Source organism: Hibiscus syriacus, unplaced genomic scaffold (assembly GCF_006381635.1).
Source record: "Hibiscus syriacus cultivar Baekdansim isolate YM2019G1 unplaced genomic scaffold, ASM638163v2 tig00014732_pilon, whole genome shotgun sequence".
Taxonomy (NCBI): Eukaryota; Viridiplantae; Streptophyta; class Magnoliopsida; order Malvales; family Malvaceae; genus Hibiscus; species Hibiscus syriacus.
In genome coordinates this window covers 152,514-179,958 of record NW_024062336.1, presented here as the reverse complement: position 1 = coordinate 179,958, position 27,445 = coordinate 152,514, and the positions used below count along the sequence as shown (strand labels likewise).

Genomic DNA, 27,445 nt, shown 5'->3' with positions numbered 1-27,445 from the left:
AACATCGAGATCCTTTTCTCTGGTAAGCAAACCGACATTTGTTATTTTAATTTTGTTAAATTAACAAGTTTTTAGGCGATCTAGTCACACCTTAAAAAGGACTGGTGGCAACTCTCTCGAACCATTATTCAATACACATTTCGAAGCGAAACTTAAAAAAAGGATCCTCCATCCCGACCTTAAAGACGTTTCAATAATTGTAATATGTCTTCTGGTCACGAAAATCTTTTTTGTTTGATATTATAATTTAAGTTAATTGTGACAAAATTTACTTTTTGTGATAAAATAAATATTTTATTTTAACAAATATTTTGTTTATGTAAGTTACAATTACTGAAGAAATAAAAATAATTTTATGTTGTATTATTTATTTTTATCACAAAAACTCTTTATATTTGAATTTAAAATATAAATTAGTTATAACAAAACATATTTTTCGTGAAATATAGTTAATTGATTGTGACAAATATTTTGTTGAGATAAGTTAATTAGAGTAACAAAATTTTATTGTTACAGTAAATAATATAAAACAATAATAAATACAATTTCGTCATAATATACTTTACATGATGATGTTGTTTTAACAAACGTGATACTAAATAAAATCCGTCAAAAAATATATATAGTGATGAATTTAGTAATTTTGATGATAGATAATTTTATTGCAACAATAGAATTTTCTTGTAGTGATCAAATATACAGTGGAATAAACTAAGTACTAACAAAAATAAGAGAATAACAAGTAATTGATAAAAACAGGTTTTTGTACCTCGAGTTTAAACTCACAACGTCCCAGATTGGATACACGGATGACTAACTCCATCCAAAGTTATCTTTCTAGTATCAACTAACTGAGCTATGGTATCGACATGTATTGTTAGGGGAGTGCTCTCTTCACCAAATTTACTTGGCAAAAACAAGTCTAATCTATCAATTGTCTAATACACACAAATAGAGCATTTGTGATTTTTTTTAAAAAAATACTTTAATAAATATTTATTGATTAATAATATATATTTTTTACTATAATCCATATAATAATATTTTAAGTTAGACGAGTAAGGCAATATTATGCATTCTTGGATAGGGGTGTTCATTATTTTGTTTTAACCAAATTAACCGATCGAATAAAATTAGTTCGATTAATTGTGTCAGTCACTGAATTAGTTCAATTGAAGAACTGTTAATATTTTTTTCAATATTCAGTTAATAGTTAATTCATTTGAAATTGATTAAATAATTGAATTAACCACAATTATTAAATATTAAATATATTATATATATTAAATACATATTTTAAGCTCAAGCTCATGAAGAATTAAGACTCAATTTGTCACAACCCAAATTTTTTATTTAAAATATAATAAATTTATTTTATTTAATTAAGGGACCTAAATGTATAATTTTGAAAATTTGAGGATTAATTTCAAATTTTTGAGAAGTTCATGAACTTATCCCTGAATTTACCCAATTTTCTAGTCAATGGAAAAAATGGAAATAGGGAGGTTGGGAAAGTTTGAACCCGTGACCCCATATAATTGACCATCCCCTACCATTTACCCTAGGTCACTATTTGATTTTAAAATAATAAAAATATAATTTATAATTTGGTTTGGGTTAGAACCCGAAACAAAACCAGAGACCCCTAATCGGATAACTCAAAGCAACCCCGTCTTCAAGCCATCGACCATCGATTTTCCCTTTCCAACTGCAGTTTTGGTGTTCCAACACCACCAGACGAACCTACAGCCTCCCATGACGTAACCCCAGCCAATCACAAATGTTATCGGCCGCCAAACGTTGTGAAAAAGTCGATAAAGGTTTGTCGAGAACCCTCACTCGCTACTATTATTTTCCTCGTTTCTGTTCGAACCTGACGCCGTGTGACTTCATTGCCACCAGCACAGTGTTCCCCGACCTTTTCTGACCAAAACCCAACCGATGGGTGAGGTCGTCGTTGCTATTTCGTCTGTCTGTCGTGGGTAAGTTTTTCGTCGCCGTAATTGTTTATTTCGATGTGTTTTTCACATGCCGCCATACGCCGTCGGGTACGCGTGAGGCTCGTCTCCGTTTCAGGAAGCCTCCAAGACCAATCCAATCGGTCAAGACTAGCTCATCCCAGTCTGAATTGGGTCTGTTGACCCGAACCTATGTGTCCAAGTAATATATGGTAAGAGAAGAGATTACTTTCCAAAGATTTTATATGGTAAGAGAAGAGATTACATTTATTTTAAATTACTTTAATTATAGAAAGTTAAAAAATAGTAATGTTGATATAAATTTAAATGTAATTAGTGGGAAAAATATAGAATGGCGGCAAATTAAATTTATTTTCTAAATTAAATAAGTATATTAAAAGAAGCAATAATACGAATACCATATTTATTTTTCAAAAAGTATAAATACCTCTATTGCGTTTTTGAATGTTAATGAATACAGCAAACAAATTTATGCATTCTTGGAAGTTGAATAATAAATGGCAATGATAACGACTTTTTCGGCGAAGGTTGCACGCTGCTAATCGGTATTTCCCGAGAGTAGTAAGGGCAAGTCTTTTCATCTTCTTCAAAACTCTCCCTGTATAAGTAACCCGCGTAACATTTCATCATTTCAGTTTCAATCTTATTTATTTTTTCTTTACCTTTGAAAGTAATGGCGAAACGCGCAGTTGAGAAATTAGTCTCTATCTCCAAGCCTACCAACTCTGAAGAAGAATATTCTTCTTCTTTTTCTTCTTCCTCTGGTTATTCATCCCACGCACCACAGACCAAACCACAGAAAAAACAATTGTCTAAGGTTGTTGTTGTTAACAAACCGGCAAAGAAGAAAGCAACCGTGGCTTCTTCTTCTTCTTCTTCTTCGTCTTCATCTGATCCATCCAGCTCGGACACACGGCATGTCTCTAAAAAGCCCCGAACCGAGGTTTTAAAAAAGAAAGAAAGCGTATTAAGGATTCCATCCACACTCAAATCACCAAGGCCCAACTGTCTGATAAAATCAAGAGATTGAAGAAAATGTTTCATAACAATCCAGGCCGTGTCTTCAAAAAAGATTCTCACCAGAAACAAGTTTTCAAGTTGTCTAACAAGATATGGGGCATTAAGGAGTCGACGGTGAAATCAGCCAATCCTTTGTGTTTGTGTGCTTGTAAGTTTAGCTTGTTTGGTGCAGTCTTTGAAGATGATCCTGCATTGGACGTTGGGGTTAATGGTGGTGGTGAATGCCGAGCAACTATTCTGAAGAATTTAACGAAATATCAAATTACTGAGAATGAGATGATCATTAAGCTCAATGAGGTGATTAATGAGAAGCTTCGTTACGTTAATAATTGTCTTAAGTCTGAATCTAAGTAGGTTTTTGTTTGTCTTGTGGTTGTTTTATGGTTAATCATCATGAAGTTTAGCTTTCTTTTGTTAGAGGACGATGGTCTTGAGAATATTCTGCTGCCTTTATTAATGAAAATCTTCTATGCTTGCTTATAATAGCCTTCAAGCCACTTAACTACATACTGCTTTAAACTAATATATGAAAATGATAATCTGAACTATCTCCACACAGTGTGGGATGTGTTTGGCCTGAGCAAAATCTTGGCTTTTCTTTTAAATGTTAAATTATTTAGAAAATCAAGTGGAGTACAAATGATTTCACATGCATGTATGAATGTCATGTTGATATTTTTGATATCAACCAATGATTAACTTTTTTATTTTGTTAGATGTGTGAGTTGTGACCTCCGATTACTCGAGAACAAAATAAGAAAATCAAATAAGTAGGTGATAATTCAATTGGAAAGAATTCTCATTTAGGGTATTTTTTTAATATACTTCTTAATGTTTTAAGGCAGCCTGATACCCATAAATTCTACTAATTATTTGTGAAGATTGAAGAATCTTTACATTAGCCTAAGGTTTTCAAATTACTTGGGAAGAATCGATGAAGCCACAATTTATTTTATGGTGATAACATAGTATAACTTAAATATAAGTTTTATTAGTATCATAACAAATATCTTGGTTAATTTAGTGACTTAGTGTTTGACCCTTTGTCAAAAAGGTTAAGGTTTCATTCTCCTTCACAACAGTTATTGTCATAACCATTTTTCGGGTGGAACAATATTTTATTGTTTAAATAAACAGTTACGACTTTTATTTTGGAAAATTTGGTGATTTTGGATTAATATGTATTAAATTGAAAGGAGTCTCCATCGACCTTTGGGTTAGGTAGATCGAATACCTAAAAGTGTCTTTTAAAAACAATTTTAAGAAAAATCATTTTTAAGACAAAAGCTGATCCGTGTTTACCAGAAATTTGATTTAATGAATCCGGGAGTCGGTTACGCGTGGGGAAGGATTAGCACCCCCACAACGCCCAAAATTGGTATTGTGCCGCTTAAACGTTGTCGTAAATGGTGAATATAATGAATCAAATATAAAGTTAAACGATGATCCGCTTATTGAGATTTAATTAATTTGCCTCAAATTAATTAATGTTAGGGAGAATTCTTTAACTTGAAAAGAAACCTCGAAATTAACAATCCTCCGCTGGGATAGTTATTTTGTTGAGTTAATCGATTGACGGAATCAGCCAAGAGGGGATAAATTGGCAATAAAATTTTTGGTGGAAGCTTTGCAAAAAATTGAAAGAAATTGCACAGCGATTTAGAGTGGTTCGACTTTCTCAACCAAAGTCTACGTCCACTACCTTAGCTATCCACACTAAGGATTTTCCACAAATTGAATAATTTGTCTTTCTTTTGATGACAAAGAGTAACCTTACAAACCCTCAAGAATTATACCCCAAATTCTTGAGAACACTCTCTCCCAAAGAGAACAATACAAATTTGTAAACTTACAAGGAAATCTTCACAAGGTAGATTGTTTACACAATTCTAGAACAAGAAAAGAACACACCAAAATAATTACAAATGAGCACAAATGGTGTTCTTGAAAGCTAAATGAATATTGAAAGGAAAATTGGCTTGATTTGCACAAACTTAGTGTTTGATGCTTTCTCTCGTGTTTCTCTATAATTTCTTGTTGATCAAAGGCTTCAGAACTTGTTTAAATACACCTTGAATCACTTCTGAACGTTGGGGATGATTAGTGGAGATAATAAAGTCGTTTTAGTGTGAAATCATTTAATAAAACAGCTTGGAGTGTGGGGGGAATCGATACCCCATAAGGGGAATCAGTTCCCTAAGTGTAAAATTCAAATATTTCGACAGTTGATTAGTGGGGGGAATCGGTTCCCTCCGAGCATACTGGAATTCTTAGAGCCAAACCATTCAGGGGGGAATCGGTTCCCTCTGAGCAATCTAGAATTTTTGGCTTTGAGATGGTTCGAAATATTTTGTAAAATCGTTTTGAAATTATTTTAAGATTAAAACTTAATTTTACACTTGAGTAAGGATTAAAAATGACATTTGAAGGATTTGGAGTAATATTTTGATATTCGAATAATTATATCAAATATATTTAGAAAATCTTTTTGGAAAATCTTAAAATTCATTTAACTTAATTTGTTATATCGAAATATCAAAATGTTTTCAACAATCTCCCCCTTTTTTATATAACAAAACATTTTAGTAATTTTAAGATTTTGAAATCAAAAACGACGTTTGAAAAATTACTCCCCCTCATAGGGAATCGATTCCCTAAGTGTAAAATTCAAATACTTCGACCGTTATACAAGGGGGAATCGGTACCCCTGGGAGGCGAATCAGTTCCCTCCGTGTAATCTATTTTTTCTCGGAGCTAAACCATTCAGGGGGAATCGGTACCCCCTTGGGGGGAATCGGTTCCGTCTGGACAAACTGTAATTTTTGGCTTTGAACCAGTTCAAAATACTTTGTAAAATTTGTTTAAAATGTCTTTTAAAAACAATTTTAAGAAAAATCATTTTTAAGACAAAAGATGATACGTGTTTACCAAAAATTCGATTTAATGAATCTGGGAGTCGGTTACCCGTGGGGAAGGATTAGCATCCCCACATCGCCCAAAATTGGTACTGTGTCGCTTAAACGTTGTCGTAAATGGTGAAAATAATAAATCAAACATAAAGTTAAACGATGATCCGCTTATTGAGATTTAATCAATTTGCCTCAAATTAATTAATGTTAGGGAGAATTCTTTAACTCGAAAAGAAACCTCGAAATTAACAATCCTCCATTGGAATAGCTATTTCAACTATTTCTTATCCATAAAGAATATTCCCTCTTCGATAAAATGCGAATCGAATATAAATTGAATATTTACACTTGGCATAAAATAAAATAAATCACTATTTAGAAACATGCATTATATTGTACAACATGAAATAAAATGAATTAATTAACTAAAATAAAATCTATTTATTTCAAGGTCCATTTCGTACGAACATCGTGTCGGATTACACCACTTCGATCAAGCTGTGCTTTCCACGCTCGTTCTACAAATACGTGTTCTTGAAATATCATGACAATATTTAAATAAAGAAATACAATAGAAGTAAATTCAAGTAAACAATGTGAAATGTAATATTTACAACAAATAAAATTAAGCATATTTATTTACATATTATACCCATGAATATATAACATAATATGTACATACATAAAGGATTAAAATAATACAATAAAAATTAAAGGACCAAAATAGGATTAACAAAAACTTGAGTACCAAAATAAAATAAAAAAAATAGAAATTAAGAGACTAAAATAGCAAATACAGACATTTAACAGGCTAAAACAACAATAATATAAAACTAAATGACTAAAATGACAAAAAATAGAATCTTAGGGACTAAAATAAATAAAATAGAAATTTAAAGGGTTCAAACAACATTAACAGATAAAACATACCTTAGATTGAAAATATTAAATAATACAAGTACTAAAAATGAAAATAACCCAAAATTCAAAATAGTGACCAAAATAAAAATTCACGAATTCAGTGGCCAAATTTGAACATCAAAGAAAATCCACAAAATATGAAATTAGTGACTTAAATGCAACAATATAAAATATGGTGAAAAAATTAGGAAAATAACAATTGTAGCATAATATACAATAATAGGACCAAATTGTAACATATACAAAATGATAACATGAATTAAAAATAAATTAACATTGCATTAATGGCTCAAATAGAAGATTACAAAATATGAAGGACCTTTATAGTGAATATCCCAGGCGTGAAAATGCTCCCCAGGTCTGTTGAGTTAATCGATCGACGAATATGGCCAAGAGGGGGTGAATTGGTAATTAAAATTTCGGTGGAACCTTATGCAGATAATTGAAAGTAATTGAGCAGCGATTTAGAGTGGTTCGACTTTCTCAACCAAAGTCTACGTCCACTACTTTAGCTATCCACACTAAGGATTTTTCACAAATTCACTAATTTGTCTTTCTTTTGAGGACAAAGAGTAACCTTACAAATCCCTCAAGAATTATACCCCAAATTCTTGAGAACACTCTCTCCCAAAGAGAACAATACAAATTTTGCAAACTTACAAGAAAATCCTCACAAGGAAAGATGTTTGCACAATTCTAGAACAAAGAAAGAACACTCAAGAATAATACAATTGAGAACAATAAGTGTTCTTGAAAGCAAAAATGAATATTGAATGAAATAGGCTTGAAAATGCTCAAACTTGAGGTTTGATGCTTTCTCTTTGATTTTCTCTTGATTCTTGTTGATTGTTGTTTCTTGTTAGTTTAAATACTCCATCAATTGATTCTGAACGTTGGGGATGATTAGTGGAGTCAATGGAGCCATTTAAGTGTGAAACAATTAATAAAACTGCTTGGAGCGTGGGGGGAATCGGTACCCCCTCATAGGGAATCGATTCCCTAAGTGTAAAATTCAAATACTTCGACCGTTATACAGGGGGGAATCGGTACCCCTGGGAGGCGAATCGGTTCCCTCCGAGTAATCTATTTTTTCTCGGAGACAAACCATTCAGGGGGAATCGATACCCCCTTGGGGGGAATCGGTTCCCTCTGGACAAACTGTAATTTTTGGCTTTGAAACAGTTCAAAATACTTTGTAAAATTTGTTTAAAATGTCTTTTAAAAACAATTTTAAGAAAAATCATTTTTAAGACAAAAGATGATCCGTGTTTACCAGAAATTCAATTTAATGAATCCGGGAGTCGGTTGCACGTGGGGAAGGATTAACACCCCCACAACACCCAAAATTGGTACTGTGCCGCTTAAACTTTGTCGTAAATGACGAAAATAATAAATCAAATATAAACGATGATCCGTTTATTGAGATTTAATTAATTTGCCTCAAATTAATGTTAGGGAGAATTCTTTAACTCGAAAAGAAACCTCGAAATTAACAATCCTCTACTGGGATAGCTATTTTGTTGAGTTAATCGATTGACGGAATCGGCCAAGAGGGGGTGAATTGGCAATAAAAACTTTGGTGGAAGCTTTGCAGAAAATTGAAAGAAATTGCACAGCGATTTAGAGTGGTTCGACTTTCTCAACCAAAGTCTACGTCCACTACCTTAGTTATCCACCTAAGGATTTTCCAAAAATTCACTAATTTGTCTTTCTTTTGAGGAAAAAGAGTAACCATACAAACCCTCAAGAATTATACCCCAGATTCTTGAGAACACTTTCTCCCAAAGAGAAATACAAATTTGCAAACTTACAAGGAAATCTTCACAAGGTAGATTGTTTACACAATTCTAGAACAAGAAAATAACACACCAAAATAATTACAAATGAGCACAAATGGTGTTCTTGAAAGCAAAATGAATATTGAAAGGAAAATTGGCTTGATTTGCACAAACTTAGTGTTTGATGCTTTCTCTCGTGTTTCTCTATAATTTCTTGTTGATCAAAGGCTTCAGAACTTGTTTAAATACACCTTGAATCACTTCTGAACGTTGGGGATGATTAGTGGAGATAATAAAGCCGTTTTAGTGTGAAATCATTTAATAAAACAGCTTGGAGCATGGGGGAATCGGTACCCCATAAGGGGAATCGGTTCCCTAAGTGTAAAATTCAAATATTTCGACCGTTGAACAGTGGGGGGAATCGGTTCCCTCCGAGCATACTAGAATTCTCAGAGCCAAACCATTCAGGGGGGAATCGGTTCCCTCTGAGCAATATGGAATTTTTGGCTTTGAGATGGTTCGAAATATTTTGTAAAATCATTTTGAAATTATTTTAAGATTAAAACTTAATTTTACACTTGAGTAAGGATTAAAAATGACATTTGAAGGATTTGGAGTAATATTTTGATATTCGAATAATTATATCGAATATACTTAGAAAATATTTTTGGAAAATCTTAAAATTCATTTAACTTAATTTGTTATATCGAAATATCAAAATGTTTTCAACAATCTCCCCCTTTTTGATATAACAAAGCATTTTAGTAATTTTAATATTTTGAAATAAAAAACGACGTTTGAAAAATTACTCCCCCTTACTTTAACACTTCTCCCATTTAAAACATTTAACACTTCTCCCTTTTTTTGTTAAGTCAAAAAGACTCGTAAAAGATTTTAAACAAGGTTTTTGAAATCATTTAGCCAATTGATTATAGTTTAAGCTGCTAAGATCACAATCAAGAGAAACGTTAGCCATTAGTTTCATAATCAATATTCATAATTAATGTGACATGGAAAAATTGGTCATATATCTAACATGATGTAAATGATGCAATAAATTTAACTAAACCAAATATATAAATTCAAACATCCAAACAAATCCAAAGTCTAACAATCCACAAAATCAAACATTCCAAAATATTCAAAATGTTGAAACAATAATCTTTTAGTTCAAAGTTCTAAAACTAAACAAAAAATCAAACATCCGGATCGGGAGGAGGAAAACGTGCTCGCATAGCGGCCATCTCATGTGAGAGTGCATCAGTACGTTCATTCATCGAAGCATTGTTTGTGCGCATCTCTCGAATAATTTCTAATTGTTGAGCTCCCATTGTGGATAAATGGGACTCTATAGAAGTAAAGAACGAATCCATGGTAGCATATCATAAATCGAATGTCTCCATAAAAGATTGAAAATATGGAGGCATTTGATGCGTTTTTTGTGCTTGCTCCTCGGGCTGTTCAGGCTCATCTTCGGCTTCATCGATGTCTCGCATTAATTGTTCAAGCTCGGGATCGTCGTCAGCTTCTGGTGGAGCTCGTGAAAAACTAGCTTCCGGAGTATTTTCAGAAGATCGAACCCATTCACCGGTTTCCTTATCCTTTATCCATCTCGCTCTCGTTAAGGAAAGAAGATTAATTTGTTTCTTTAGAGGAAAAACGACATCTAGGCCTACTCTAAGCCCCGCTTTAGAAAATAGATTACTCAAAATGCAACCGTAAACTAGAGATGAACAAAGTTTCTTGTTAGGAACAAGATTTACGGTTTCAACAATTTCAACAAAAATGATCTGAGGTAGGTTTATTTTAATACTATTTTTGAAACAATGTAACCACCAAAGATCCAAGGCTCTAATAGTAGAATAACGACCTCCGGATGGTCGAAACCACCAAGAAATCATTAGATGAAGAAAACGTTCATGAAGGTCTAAGACACTCGCACTATCCCTTCTTTTATAACGAGAACCTAAAATTTGTTTTTCATTTGAAATATCATCGTTGTCTAATCCTAATGCCTTGGCTATGTAAGTCGAGTTAATATGTAAGAATTTTCCTAGGAGATAGGAACGAACTTTTATGGTCTCAGTTTGAGCTCAGTTTTTGACACAAACGGCATTATAATAAAAGATTCGAACAAGTTGATGGTAAACTATAGGTTCAAGGTCACAAAGTTTATCGAATTTCCACTCTTGTAAAAGAGGAAGATATTTAAATTTAATATCTAACATAGCTTGACGAGAAGGGATACGTTCTTCTCTAATTTTGTAAGAGTCGAAATATTGATAATACCAAAAACGATGATTTCTAGGACCAGGATGATTGAAGCATGATTAGGATTAGGAATTGGAATTTCAGGAATAGGAGGAGGATTTGGTTGACGGTGTGAGCGACTAGATGATGAATTAGCACGTTTAGGATTGGACATGGTTTAGGAAATCGAAATAGAATGGATAACCTGCAATTTAGAAAACACATGTATGCAATTCAATTAATCCCAAAACTCAATTGAGTCCTCAATATTTCAAGGTTCTCTAAATCAATCCTAATGGGCAAAGTTTTTGAAAACTATTCAAAATAAGATTTTGAAAAATAGTATATGTATAGTTTTCATAACAACAACATAATTCAATTAAAACACAATAATTTGAAAAACATTTTTTTATTTCGAAAATTTCAAATTTTTTGGAAAATTCTTGTGTTTTTGATGAAATTAGTTGTAATATCTAGTTTCTAATCACTAAACAATCAATGTCTGATCACTATTTCTATCTAGAACTAATTAAAACTAGTCATATGTTCAAAATCAATGAAATAGAGAGTTTAAAAAAATCTACCTTGAAAGATGAAATTGAGTGGATTTTGATGTTGTTTGCATGATTTTAATGATGCTAGCAAGTTTAGAAGATGATATTTGAAGAGAATTCCGATTAAAAATGTTATTTTGAGGCAAAGTGGAGATATTGAGAGAGTAGAGAGGATAAACGGCGTAAGAGAAGAGAAGAGAGTTTTGAGCCAAAACCAAGGGTTCTGCCCGATAAAACCAGAACCCCAAGGGGGTATCGATTCCCCTGTGGGGGGAATTGATTCCCCTTCAAAGTGGGAATTGGTTCCCTCCTTGGGGTATCGATTCTATCTGCACCAAAATGCTAAAATCCGATTTTAAACACACAAAATCCTAAATTAACTTTCTCTAGTGGTATTGGAAACTAAAATATTGAAAATTAACTATGTTCAAACAATCAAATTAATCTTTAAACTATATTTGAACATAAAGTTAATAAAGAATCATAAAATCCTCCTAACTAATAGCAATGAATGCAATCAAAAATTACTATTCTAAGCATTTTTCATTTAGTCTTAAAAGTGCTAAAATTATTTTAAACACTAAGTGAAGATAAGTTGGTCAAATCTAATTCTCTCCTAAGTGTCCAAAATCTTTCCTTGTCCAAAGGTTTTGTAAAGATATCCGCTAATTGGTGCAAAGTATCAACAAATTCTAGAACTACATCTTCCTTAGTGACATGGTCTCTAATGAAGTGATGTCTTATTTCAATGTGCTTAGTTCTAGAGTGTTGGATGAGATTTTTAGTGAGACAAATAGCCCTAGTATTGTCACACTTGATAGGAATGGTACCAACTTCAATTCCATAATCAAAAAGTTGTTGTTTCATCCATAAAACTTGTGCACAACAACTACCAGCTGAAATGTATTTGGCTTCAGTGGTAGATAATGCAACACAATTTTGTTTATTTGAAAACCAAGAAATCAACATATTTCCAAGGAATTGGCAAGTATCGAAGGTGCTTTTCCTATCTAATTTGCATCCTCCATAATCCGCATCAGAAAAAGCATGCAAGCTAAAGCTAGAGTCTCTAGGATACCAAAGTTCTAAACTAGGAGTGTCTTTAAGGTATCTAAAGATTCTCTTAACAACTAGTAAATGTGATTCCTTAGGACATGATTGAAATCTAGCACATAAGCAAACACTAAACATAATGTCTGGTCTACTTGTAGTTAGATAAAGCAAAGATCCAATCATTGACGTAAATAATTTAACATCTACACATTTACCTCCTTCATCTAAGTCAAGCTTTGTTGAAGAGCTCATTGGAGTGTCATGAGGTTTGCCATTTTCCAGCCCAAACTTCTTGAGCATATCTTTGACGTACTTAGCTTGATTGATGAAGATTCCATCTTTTCTTTGCTTGATTTGAAGTCCCAAGAAAAATGAGAGCTCCCCCATCATGCTCATTTCGAATTCACTTTGCATAAGCTTAGAAAATTCTTGGCAAAGAACATCATTAGTAGAACCAAATATTATATCATCAACATAAATTTGAACTACTAATAAATCTTTACCTTTATGCTTTAAAAACAATTTAGTGTCAACCTTCCCTTTTGAAAAACCTTCTTCAATTAAAAAGTTTGACAATCTTTCATACCAAGCTCTTGGATCTTGTTTTAAACCATAAAGTTCTTTTTTCAATTTAAGAACATGATCCGGATATTTTGAATCTTCAAAACCTGGAGGTTGTTCCACATACACTTCTTCTTTTATAAAACCATTTAAAAATACACTTTTAACATCCATTTGATATAATTTAAATTCATGAAAACATGCAAATGCTAGTAACATTCTAATTGCTTCCATCCTAGCTACGGGAGCGTATGTTTCATCATAGTCTATGCCCTCTTCTTGAGTATACCCTTGAGCAACAAGTCTAGCCTTGTTTCTCACTATATTACCACTCTCATCAAGCTTATTCCTAAATACCTATCTAGTACCTACAGTAGATTTATTACTAGGCCTTTCAACTAATGTCCATACTTTACTTCTCTCAAATTGATTTAATTCTTCTTGCATAGCCATAATCCAATGTTCATCTTTTAATGCTTCTTTAATATTCTTAGGCTCTATGCATGAAATAAATGCAACATAATTACAAATATTTCTAAGAGAAGATCGAGCTGTTACCCCTTTGGATGGATCACCTATAATCTTACCATCCTTGACATAGTTGTACTCTCTTGGATAAGATACTTTCCTTTCTTCAATGGTTGGATTCTCAAGAGGATCATGAGTTACCTTATCTTTTGTTTCTTCCTTTGATGATGGTTCTTCAACATCATGTCTAACTTCATTTGTATTTATAATACCTACATCATCATTCACACAAGAATCCTTCATCGGAAGGGGATTATCATCGAAAACAAAATGTATAGACTCTTCTACAACTAAAGTTCTTTTATTAAATACTCGATAAGATTTAGAATTTAAGGAATAACCCAGAAAAATTCCTTCATCACTTTTAGCATCAAATTTGCCAAGGTTTTCTTTTCCGTTGTTCAAAACAAAACATTTACATCCAAAAAGATGAAAATAGCTAATGTTAGGCTTTTTATTTTTGAAAATTTCATATGGAGTTTTCTTTAAAATTGGCCTAATCATTACTCGATTTACAACATAACAAGCGGTATTTGTGGCTTCCGCCCAAAAATATTTTGGCAAATTATTTTCACAAAGCATGGTTCTAGCCATTTCTTCTAAAGTTCAATTTTTCCTCTCAACAACTCCATTTTGTTGAGGGGTTCTAGGTGATGAAACATTGTGACTAATACCATTAGAATTATAAAACTCAGTAAATCCAAGATTTTCAAATTCAGTACCATGATCACTCCTAACACTAGTTATAAAGTAACCTTTATCGTTTTGGATTACTTTTGAAAATATGATGAATTTTTCTAATGCTTCATCTTTAGTACTTAAGAATAGAACCCAAGTATATCTAGAATAGTCATCTACAAAGACAAATGCATATTATTTTCTACCCAAGCTAGTAGTCCTAGTTGTCCCAAAAAGATCTATATGGATCAATTGTAATACTCTACTAGTCGATACATCATTAAAAGAAACTCGCTTTTGTTTTCCTTTAGCACAAGCATCACAGATTTTATCATTATCAAATTTAAGCTTAGGCAACCCTCGAACTAAATCACGTTGAGTTAGCCGTTGCAAAACACTCATACTAGCATTTCCTAATCTCCTATGCCATAACCAACTATCATGTTCATCCTTAGCAACCAAGCACAAATTAGTCATATCAATAGAATCTAAATGCACCATGTATATGTTTCCTATTATATGACCAACAAGCATAATCTGATTAGATTCAATGTCAATGACTTTACAACCATTAATATCAAATATGACATTGAATCCCTTATCACAAAATTGACTAATACTCAATAGATTATGCTTTAATCCATTCACATATAAAACATCCTTAATTTGTATGGAAGAGGTATTACCAATAGTACCAATACCTTCAATGTGTCCTTTTGAATCATCACCAAAAGTCACTTCTCCTCTATTTTTGGCGTTAAGCTCAATGAACCGGTTTTTGTCTCCAGTCATGTGTCGTGAGCATCCACTATCAAGGTACCATGAATTTGGATTTGTTTCCCGTGCCTTGTTGTAATGCTCATTTTCCTTAGAATCTTTCCCGAATGCCATCAAGCACAAGTTTTCTACTTCTTGTTCCTCTTCATCGGAACCTTTTTCATCGCTCCATGTAGCCACATGAGCCTTGTGCTTATTCTTTGATTGACCCTTTCTCTTCAATTGTGGGCAATCATATTTAACATGCCCCGGCTTTTTGCATTAATAGCAAATGATCAGGTCCTTCTCTTTTGGTTTATTTTTGAGGCCATCATTTCGTTTGAATTTTCTTCCTCGGTAAGGTCTCATCATTTTTCTGAACCATTTGGAAAACAATGCCATTTTCTCGTCATCGTCATCTTCATCCTAATCACTCTCATTTTTTGTGGATTTGAGAGCAACTCCAATATTTTTCTTCTTCTCCTTCTCCTTTGGTGTCTCTTCAATCTTATCAAGGTCTACCTCATCTTCAAGCATCATTTCATGAGTGAGGAGTGAACCGATTAGCTCTTCAAGAGTTAAGGACGTTAGATCCTTAGACTCGATGATTGCCGTCTTCTTTGATTGCCACGATTTTAGGAGGGAGTAGACTAACTTCCTCGCAAGCTTTTCATTTGAAATGATCTCTCCATATGATTTGAGACCATTGACAATCGTTGAGAATCTATCTGTCATAGCTTTGATATCTTCATTTGGTTTCATCCTAAAATTTTCATAGCTATGTGTTAGAATACTAATTTTAGATTTCTTTACCTCATCGGTACCTTTATGAGTGACTTGAAGTTTGTTCCATATTTCTTTGGTGGTTGTACAAGATGAACCTCTTCTGTATTCATCTGGTCCATGAGCACAAAATATGATATGGATGGCTTTGGAGTTGAGCTGAAACATTTTTGTCTCTCCTTCACTCCATAATCTTTGATGAGTGAGAGGCTTGAAGTATCCTTCTTGTACGATATTCCATGCTCCCATGTCACTTGCTTGAATGAAGTACATCATCTTATTTTTCCAATAGGCATAATTAGCCCCATTGAAGAAAGGAGGCTTGTTGACGGGCATTGAATCGAGACCGGAGTCAAAGTTTGAAGTAGAGGCCATTGATGACTTTGATTATCGATGTAACTCTTCCCGAATCGACTCAAGAGGCGATTAAACCTTCAAATGAGTTAGGCTCTGATACCAATTGTTGAGTTAATCGATTGACGGAATCGGCCAAGAGGGGGGTGAATTGGCAATAAAAATTTTGGTGGAAGCTTTGCAGAAAATTGAAAGAAATTGCACAGCGATTTAGAGTGGTTCGACTTTCGTAACCAAAGTCTACGTCCACTACCTTAGCTATCCACACTAAGGATTTTCCACAAATTCACTAATTTTCTTTCTTTTGAGGACAAAGAGTAACCTTACAAACCCTCAAGAATTATACCCCAAATTCTTGAGAACACTCTCTCCCAAAGAGAGCAATACAAATTTGCAAACTTACAAGGAAATCCTCACAAGGTAGATTGTTTACACAATTCTAGAACAAGAAAAGAACACACCAAAATAATTACAAATGAGCACAAATGGTGTTCTTGAAAGAAAAATGAATATTGAAAGGAAAATTGGCTTGATTTGCACAAACTTAGTGTTTGATGCTTTCTCTCTTGTTTCTCTATAATTTCTTGTTGATCAAAGGCTTCAGAACTTGGTTAAATACACCTTGAATCACTTCTGAACGTTGGGGACAATTAGTGGAGATAATAAAGCCGTTTTAGTGTGAAATCATTTAATAAAATAGCTTGGAGCGTGGGGGGAATCGGTAACCCATAAGGGGAATCGGTTCCCTAAGTGTAAAATTCAAATATTTTGACCGTTGAACAGTGGGGGGAATCAGTACCCCCTGGGGGGAATCGTTTCCTCCGAGCATACTGGAATTCTCGGAGCCAAACCATTCATGGGGGGAATCGGTTCCCTCTGCGCAATCTGGAATTTTTGGCTATGAGATGGTTCGAAATATTTTGTAAAATTGTTTTGAAATTATTTTAAGATTAAAACTTAATTTTACACTTGAGTAAGTATTAAAAATGACATTTGAAGGATTTGGAGTAATATTTTGATATTCGAATAATTATATCGAATATACTTATAAAATCTTTTTGTAAAATCTTAAAATTCATTTAACTTAATTTGTTATATCAAAATATCAAATTGTTTTCAACATATTTCAACTATTTCTTATCCATAAAGAATATTCCCTCTTCGATAAAATGTGAATCAAATATAAATTGAATATTTACATTTGGCATAAAATCAAATAAATCACTATTTAGAAACATGCATTGCATTGTACAACATGAAATAAAATGAATTAATTAACTAAAATAAAATCCATTTATTTCAAGTTCCATTTCGTACGAACGTCGTGTCGGGTTACACCAATTCGATCAAGCTGTGCTTTCCACGCTCGTTCTACAAATACATGTTCTTGAAATATAAGGCCAATATTTAAATAAAGAAATACAATGGAAATAGATTCAAGTAAGAAATTTGCAATGAAATATTTACAACAAATAAAATTAAGCATATTTATTTACATATGATACCCATGAATATATAACATAATATGTACATACATAAAGGATTAGAATAGAACAATAAAAATTAAAGGACCAAAATAGGATTAACAAAAACTTGAGGATCAAAATAAAATAAAAAAATAGAAACTAAGAGACTAAAATAGCAAATACGAACATTTAACAGGCGTGATTTAAAGGGACTAAAATGACAAAAAATAGCAAATACGAACATTTAACATAAAACTAAAGGACTAAAATGACAAAAAATAAATAAAATAGAAATTTAAAGGGTTCAAACAACATTAACAGATAAAACAAAGCTTAGATTAAAAATATTAAATAATACAAGTACTAAAAATGAAAATAACCCAAAATACAAAACAGTGACCAAAATAAAATTTCACGAATTCAGTGGCCAAATTTGAACATCAAAGAAAATACACAAAATACGAAATTAGTGACTTAAATGAAACAATATAAAATATGGTGGCAAAATTAGGAAAATAACAATTGTAGAATAATATACAATAATAGGACCAAATTGTAACATATACAAAATGATAGCTTGAATTAAAAAGAAATTAACATTGCATTAATGGCTCAAATAGAAGATTACAAAATACGAAGGACCTTTATAGTGAATATCCCAGGCGTGAAAATGCTCCCCAGGTCCCCTTCAAAACGGCATCGTTTTGTTCATGTTATAAATAACCCAAATAACCCCCAAAACCAGCAATTTCCTTCATTTTTACCCAGAGAAGAGAGAGAAAGAGAGAGAGAGAGAGAGAGAGAGATTCAGTGATTTATCTGGAAATGACAAAATTCTACCGTATCGGCCATCGATCACCGTATGTCGCGTCGGAGGAGAGAAATGAGGGCACCACCCGAAGCGCCCTATCGCCCTGATCACAGATCTGGGCTTCGTTTGGCCTAAAAAAGGCCTAGACGCCTCGAATCTAAGAAGAAACCGTTCGATTTCTTGTTCTCCGACGACGAGGTATGGTCTCTTTTTCCTTTTTTTTCTTTCTTTTCTTCTTTACTTTCAATTTTAAACCGAAAAATCTTTTCATTTTTTCCTTTTCCCCTCTTTATCTTTTCTCTTTTTCCTTTTCCATCGAAAATATATCCCATGATTTCGGGGTTAGCTTTTTTTCCTTTGACTTTTGTTGATTGATGATATTGTGATGTTGTTTGATAGGTTGGAAGGACGATGGTGGCTCGGTGGTGGCTTGATGGCTCAGCAGCGTTCGACGGCTGACTCACGCGTGCTCGAAACGAGCGGTGAAACACTCGTGCCGGCTAGAAGCTGGAGGGTTGTTGGCTTGAGCAGTGGCTGTTGTGGTTTAGGGTTTTAAAAACCCTAAACTATTGAGATATCACACAGGCTGGTTCTAGTCCTGGGCCTCGAGACTGGGTAGGTTAGTCGGGTCTGCTGCTGGGTTAGATACGGGTTTGCTGGGTTTGGTTCTAACTGGGTCAGATTTGGGCCTTGTTGTAATTGGCTTTGGCCGGCACAAAATGAAACAAAAAAAAATTAATAATAATAATAATAATAATAATAATAATAATAATAATAATAACATTTAAATTTTTTAAGTCCGGACAAAAACGGGTGTCTACAGTTATAACATTTTTTATTGATAAGGTGATGACACATGTTATGAATTTTTTTGGTCAAACAAATTTATTAGAAAATGGCATATGAGTTATTGTCGCATAAAGAAAAATGAGATAAAAGTATCACGTTAACACCACCATTCATTTTTTATCAATTAATGATAAAAATATGCTTCAAGTGAGTGTACCAGATAGTTTACCCATATTTGTTTTACTAATTGTAATAAGTTAAAATATGAGTTAAGTAGGGGTGTTAAAAAAAATTCAAAACCGTCAACAATAATCGTTAATCGGTGTAACTATTACATTTAACATGTTAATTAATATAACTGTCAATGCTAAATAGTTTTGGTTAACTAAACTGCTAAAAATTATGGTTAACGATTAAACTTACGGTTACCAATGATTAACCATTAATAAATTTATAATTATATTTTTTCAAGAAAAATACAAATATAATTATAAGTAAATTTTAGCCCTATTTCTAAAATCTATCGGGCACCTTCTTCAGTTTCACAGCTTCACTCATTCTCCAGCAAAATAAGTCCATCAGCTCCAACATTTAACCGATTGTTGTCAGTCACCTGAATGGTTGAATGTTGTCTCATGTCGGTCACAGTTCCCTACGACTTGAAACCACCGCACCACCACTCACCCACCCTTCGATTGAAACTCAATAGGTAACTTCTTGTTCTAACTTTAATTGGTAGTTATAGTATAAATAAGATCAATTTCAGTTGCTGAACTAGTTGAAATTTGTGTTTATGAAACATTTGAAAAAGTAATTCTTTTGTTTTATTTTGAATGCTATAAAGAAATTTGTTCTTATCCTTTAATCCTCCCTTTGCTAGTATCGTATTGTAGGGCAAGAAATTGAAATCAAAATTGTATCCATTTTTATGTTCCTTCATCCTTTTATGCTTGGAGAGTGGAGATCATATCATAGCAGTAATACATGCTCTCTTATAGCTATGGTTTGATTTTATTAACTATCTAGTATCTAGATTATAAAGACAAATGAATTGATTGATTTATACAATTGCAGAAATATGAACATTAAGATGTGAAGAAATCAAATCAGGGAGATTAACTTAAATTGATCAACTAATTATATATTTGTAATCTTTAATCTTATCTTTACAATAAAAATTTTAGCTGCAAAATTTTTATTTCTTTGATAACTAACCTAGCCATACCTATGTTTTTATGCTTTGTGTAGCGGCCGTCTTTCGAGTAGGCCCGAAATTGGGTTTCGACTTGAATAAAATGTTAGAGCCGCCACCGATCATTTTAAAATATTTAGGTGGATCGGACACCATCTTACCTGATCTGCGTTTTACCAGAAATGTGCTGGGTTCGGGAGTGGTTACAGTCAAGGAAGGATTAACACCCTTGTACTGCCATTTCGGTACCAATTAATTTTCCGGTTATCTTAATTTCAAAAATTAAAACTTAAATTAAAATTTAAAAATTCGATTAAAACTAATTACCTTTGATCGATTAAAAGTATCCCTAAAAGACAAAAAAATATTAGATAGGAAATAAGAAATAAATATTAGATAAATTAAAATAAAAAATAAAAATAAATCAAAGAAAAATAAAATAAAAGAAAAGAAAAAGAAAAAATATTAAATAAATCAAAGGGAAAAAATAAAAAAATGTTACATTAAAAATATAATAGGAAGTAAAAAAACAAATAAAAAAATAAAAAAATACTAAAATTAACAGGAAAAAATGAATAACTAAAATAAAAAAATTCTAAAATTAAAAAGTAAAGAAAAAAATGAATAACTAAAAAAATTTAAAGGACCAAATTGAAATAAATTGAAAATAATGGATTAAATGGGCACTAAAAAGGAGCTGCAAGGGAAAAACAAAAAGTTAGGGGGCTTAATTGCATAAATATAAAGAATATGAATAAAGATTAAATCGAAACAATTCAAAATTTGAGGGTAAATTCACAACAGGTGACTAAAATGAATTACGCATCAAAACTGTAGAGACTGCAGATATAATTTAAATATTTACTCATTACATAGTGGCCCTATAAATACCCCTTAAAACCCAAAAATTTTAGCTTGAATTAAAAAGAAATTAACATTGCATTAATAGCTCAAATAGAAGATTACAAAATACGAAGGACCTTTACAGTGAATATCACAGGCATGAAAATGCACCCCAGGTCCCCTTCAAAACGGTGTCATTTTGTTAATGTTATAAATAGCCCAAATAACCCCCAAAATCGACCATTTGCTTTATTTTTACCAAGAGAAGAGAGATAATAGGAGAGAGAGAAAGAGATCCAGAGATTTCTCTGGAAACGACGAAATTCCTCTGTGCCGGCCGCCACTGACCGGAAGGCAACGCCGTATGCCGGCGTCGGAGGAGAGAAAGGAGGGCACCAATCGAAGCGCCCTTTCGCTCTGATCACAGATCTGGGCTTCATTTGGCCTAAAAAAAGCCTAGACGCCGCGAATCTAAGAAGAAACCGTTCGATTTCTTTTTCTCCGGTGACGAGGTATGATCTCTTTTTCCTTTTTTTCTTTCTCTTATGCTTTTCTTTCAGTTTTAAAGCTGAAAATCTTTTCATTTTTTCCTCTCCCCTCTTTATGTTTTCTCTTTTTCCTTTTCCACCGAAAGTAAATCCCGTGATTTCGGGTTTAGCTTTTTTTCCTTTGACTTTTGTTGATTGATGATATTGGGTTGTTGTTTGATAGGTTGGAAGGACGATGGTGGCTCGGTGGTGGCTTGATGGCTCAACAACATTCGACGACTGACTCAAGCAAGCTCGGAATGAGCGGTGAAACACACGCGTCGGCTAGAAGCTGAAGGGTTATTGGCTTGAGTTGTGATGGTTGTGGTTTACGATTTTAAAAACCCTAAACTATTAAGATATCAAACAGGCCGGTTTGAGTCCTGGGCCTCGGGTCTGGGTAGGTTAGTCGGGTCTGCTGCTGGTCAGATTCGGGTTTGTTGGGTTTGGTTGTAATTGGGTCAGATTTAGGCCTTGTGTAATTGGCTTTGGCCTGCACAAAATGAAACAAAAAACATTAATAATAATAATAATAATAATAATAATTTTTTAAAATTTTTAATCCCGGATAAAAATGGGTGTCTACAATTGCCCCTCTTTGCACATTCTTGTGTTAACCAGAATAGGGCAAAGATAAAAAAGACAACTAGTTTTTTGTCCAATTTTAATAATTAAAATTTGATGGTGTTTGTTGTTGGGGGAAGACACGACTTATACGCGATGAAGAGTTTTGGTCGTCTAAGGGTGATAACACTGCTCATACTATGATAAGTCTTGGCCATCTAAGAAGGGTGATAACACTGCTCATACTATGATAAGTCTTGGTTATCTAAGAAGGGGTGATAGCACTGCTCATACTATGATAAGTCTTGGTTATCTAGGAAGGGTGATAACACTGCTTATACTATGATAAGTCTTGGTTATCTAGGGTTGACAAGGCTCCTAAGTGATGAGGAGATCTGGGTGGGGGATGGTACTGCTCATATGTGATGAGTCTTGACCATATAAAGGTGATAACACAGTTCCTACGTGATGAGGATGGCTGGTTATCAAGGGTGACACTGCTCATATGTGATGAGTCTTGGCCAGGGGATGATACTGCTCATATGCGATGAGTCTTTACCGTATAAGGGTGATAACACGGTTCCTATGTGATGAGGATGACTGGTTATCAAGGGTTGACAATGCTCATATGCGATGAGTCTTGGCCATATAAGGGTGATAACACGATTCCACTCTGATGGGGACGGATGGTTATCAATGGTTGACACTGTTCATATGCGATGAGTCTTAGTCATGTAAGGGATAATGGTTTCAAGAGAAACCGACTCACAGATGATGCTTCAAGAGATGCTGTCTCAAAAGAGACAATTTATTTTAAGGGAATGATTCAAAAATGGTTTTGTTTCAAGGGAAACAGACTCAAAGATTTAATTCATTTCAAGAGAAATGATCTCCAAGATGATTGGTGTTTCCATGAAAACAAACTCGAAGATTAAGTGTTTTAGAAGAAACTGTCTCAAGAGAGACATAATTCATTTCAAGGAAAACTATCTCAAAGATATTTGTTTAAAGAGAAACAGACTCAAAGATGGGTATTTTTATGAGAAACTGTCTCAAGGAAAATAAGAATTATTTCAAGAGAAACGATCTCAAATATTTTTGTTGTTTCATGCGAAACAATCTGAAGGAAAATAAGAATTGTTTCAAGAGAAATGATCTGAAAGATAGTTTTTTTAGTGAAACAGACTCAAAGGTTTTCCTTCAAAAGAAACTGTCTCAAAAGAGACAAAATTTTGTTTGCAAAGAAACAGACTCAAATTTTTTTAAACGAAACTGTCTCAAGAAAGACAAAACTTGTTTTGAGAACAATCTAAGTGAGATCAACTTTATTTCAAGCGAAACAAACTCAAAATTTGTATCTCAGGGAGAAATTGTCTCAAGTGAAATTTGTTTTGAGAAATGGTCTCAAGTGAGACAAAATTTGTTTTAAGAAATTGTCTCAAGGGAGACAAAATTTATTTTGAGAAATTGTCTCAATGGAGACAAAATTGGTTTTTTAAGAGAAACAACACCAAAGGATACTGATAGTTTGCTTGTTCCTGTTGGTGGAGGAAATGCCTTCAGAAGATCTGATCGTTCGTATCAGGATGTTGAATCCTAAAGATACCCCAATATTTGATGTTGAATCTTTAAAGATGCCCCAACATTTGATGTTGAATCTTCAAAGATGCCCTCATTGATTGCTTTAGCACTGATTCTAAGCATGAACTTTGTGTTTGAGAGTCACATGCCATTTACCAAGATCTACTCTAGAGAGATTGTCTTGTTTGAAAAGTGTTTTTCTTCCTTTTTTTTATTTTCAAAGGTTCTGGAAATATCAATTAGGAGAGTTTTGAAAAATGTTTAATAAAAGATTTTGAAAATATTGCCCCTTCTAGGTTTTACAATTGAGAAATCATAAAACTAGAGCTCGTTGGATATCAAAGAATTAATTACACTGTTAATCCTTCAATAAACTATAGCTATTTGACAAGTGTCAAGATCAAAGCTATCTTTGGAAAATGGCTAGGTAAGGAGAAGGCAAAATGTCTCAGGTTGTTGATTTTGGTCAAAAGTTTGGCATTATTGTTTCTTTGATGCTCACTGATTTGATGGGGTAGCTTGTATGCTCCTCTACTGGAAGTGTTCTCTGAATCCCAGCTCTCATGGTCACACTTGGATTGCGTGATGCCTTATCAAGGAATTTGTATATTCAAGCTGCATTTTCAGGTTTTCAACTCGAATCCTCCTTTGGTTTCAAGGCGTTATTCATAATTTACATCTTGAACCCCATTTTTTATTTTTCTCTATCATTCATTAAAGATTTTAGAAAACCATTTGCAAATAAAGATTAATCCTGATGTGCGGGATGAAATATGAAGATAGTCTCTTCTGTTTAGAAATCCATGTATGGTTAGAAGGGACTTTTAAGGCACGTGATGTAGGCTATGGTTCATGGTCATGAAAGAAAGGGATGAATAGGCCCAAACAAGTGTTTAAGGGTATTGAACCAAGGATCAATTCATTATGATGCCTTCAATCTTGTATTGCCCAATTTGAATATGCTCGTATGCGTTTCTGTTGATTTTTTTGGATCTTCGAGTGAAGTGATTCTAGAATGATTGTGGTAAATCAATCTCATGATTTGAAGCTTGACGTGCCATTTGACTCGAGGGATTCTTTATATGTGCTTATTATCCATTGTTATTTGTTTATTTTCTCCTTGCTTCTTTGTTTTTTGCTTTTTTCTTTGCTTTTCTCTTTGCTTTGACTTGATCTTTGCACTTGGCATTTGGTTCACCTTTTGGTATTTCATCTGGATTGATGTCGTCTTCACTCATTTGAGTAAATTTTTTTCACCTTGCCCCCTAGTGTGGATGGTGATCATTGGTTAGGGTTGAATCAGAAGAAAAATACTATAGGCTCAAATGGGGAAAACAAGGGATATATATACATTTATGGATAAATGAAATAAAGTTGTTCATCATCTCATACACGAAAGTCTTTGTAGAAGGGGTATCCTCAAGGGAATAGATTTTCAGGATTAATTCTATTCACATGAAAAAATGTAATTAATGCATGATAGAATTATTTCGAATTAACTCTACTTTCTATTTCTTGTTCCCGCATGTCTCAATTGTACAAGCTCAACTTAAAAAAATTGATACGAGATGCCCCACGTCTTGTCTTATTGCAGGAAGGCTCATGTTCAAGTGAACATCTTGTACTCAATGCCTTTAGGTTTTATTGGTAGAAAAATATTGGTTTTGCGTCTAAAAAGACAATGGTGTGACTTTATTGACTCAAAGAAAGGTATGAGTATGACTCTTTATGTATAAAAAAGATAAAGGCAATGTTCAAAAGTTTCAAAGGAAGATAATGTCAAAATTTGGTCTTTTGGTATTGACCATGAATTATTCTGGGTAATAAATCGAGGGATTTTAATTTTTTGGTTTGGACAGGACAAGAAAGGTCTAATCTTGCCACATGTCAAAAATCCATAATTCTTGAAGAATTAAAAGAATCCTTAATTCATTTGATATTCGAAGAATTAAAGATTAAAACTCGTTCAATTATTCCACCTTAAAAGGTAGCATAAGTTTAGTCGTTTAAAAGATTAAACAATTATGAAAGACATAACAAAAATGTGTTCAAACAAAACAATGCTCTCATTGCAATGTGGTAGATGCCATGCCCCCATCATTTTTTGATTTTCCATGCCCCTAAATCCACCAGGTTATGGATCTTGCACTTCAGTTCTTTTCAATTCTTTGTGGAATGTCTGGAGCTTCCTATGTGGTAGTTGTACATGAGATCAACATCGTAGCCCTCGGGGTATAAGGACTCTTTTCTCAGATCATTCTGGAAGACTCAATCCAATAACCAGCTGAACAAGCTCTAACTGTACTGATTTTAGCTTCTTGTTTCCATGTGTTGTCACGTGGATAGGACCACTTCATCGAATCCTCCATGAATTAGCTCCATGTTTGTTTTATGAAAATGCTTAAAAATGAAATGCATATGCATAAATGTTGATCCCAAGATCACCATCTTTGAAAATGATGACCATGGCAATCGGATCTCACTGGTTGTCTCAACAGGGTGCTATTACCAAGAGAATGACTATCATTGAAGAAATGATCGGTATGAATGTCCTTTGTAGTGATAAGACGAGAACATTAACTGAGTGTTGATAGAAACTTGATTGAGGTGTTTGCAAAGGATGTCAATAAGGAGCATGTTATCCTTCTTGCAGCAAGAGCTTCTAGAACTGAAAATCAAGATACCATTGATACTGCCACTATTGGAAGCTTGATTGATTCAAATAGTAACTGGCACCGAGCAAACAAAGGTTCTTTTGAATGGATCTTAACCCTAAGTAATGCAAAAGAAGATGTTAAGAAGAAGGTTTATTCTATCATAGATAAGTTTGCAGATCATTGACTTCGATCATTCGGTGTTGCAAGACATCAAGTACCAGAAAAACAAAAGAAGGTATTGGTACTCTTTGGCAATTTGTCGGTTTGTTTCCTCTGTTTGGTCCTCCAAGGAATGACAGTGCAGAGACCATCATAGATCTCTTAATATTGGTATCAATGTCAAGATGATTACGGGTGATCAACTTGTCATTGCAAAGTAAACTGGCCGACGCCTTGGAATGGGAAAAAACATGTATCCGTCTGTTCTTTGCTTGGTCAAGACAAGGCTGCAAGCATAGCTGCCCTCCTTATGGAAGAATTGATTGACAAGTCAGATGGGATTGGTGGCGTGTTTTCAGAGTACAAATACGAAATTGTGAAGAAGTTGCAAGAGAGGAAGCACATTTGTGGAATGACTGGAGATGGTGTTAACGATGCTCCTCAATGCTCTGTAAACTAACTCTGTTAATGCCTCGGCGGTGCTGAAGTCAATGTGTCGCTTCTTGATGACTAGATTGTAGATAAGACTCCATTGTTGGATTACTCCTTAAATCAGTTCTCGAATGTTGCATGATCGTCGATCTCACTGCTTCGTCTCGGATCTTTGATGTCCCTCAAGGCTCTATAAACTAACTCCATTAATACCTCGGCAGTGCTAAAGTCAGTGTGTCACTCCTTGATGGCTAGCAGTGAAATGATCGTAGATGAGACTTCATTGCTGGATTACTCCTT

General features: G+C 33.6%; 1 pseudogene; it reads left to right on the top strand.

Moving 5' to 3' along the window:
• The first annotated feature begins 2,652 nt into the window (after positions 1–2,652).
• LOC120207417 lies at positions 2,653–27,173 on the top strand (annotated as a pseudogene).
• The last annotated feature ends 272 nt before the right edge of the window (positions 27,174–27,445 follow it).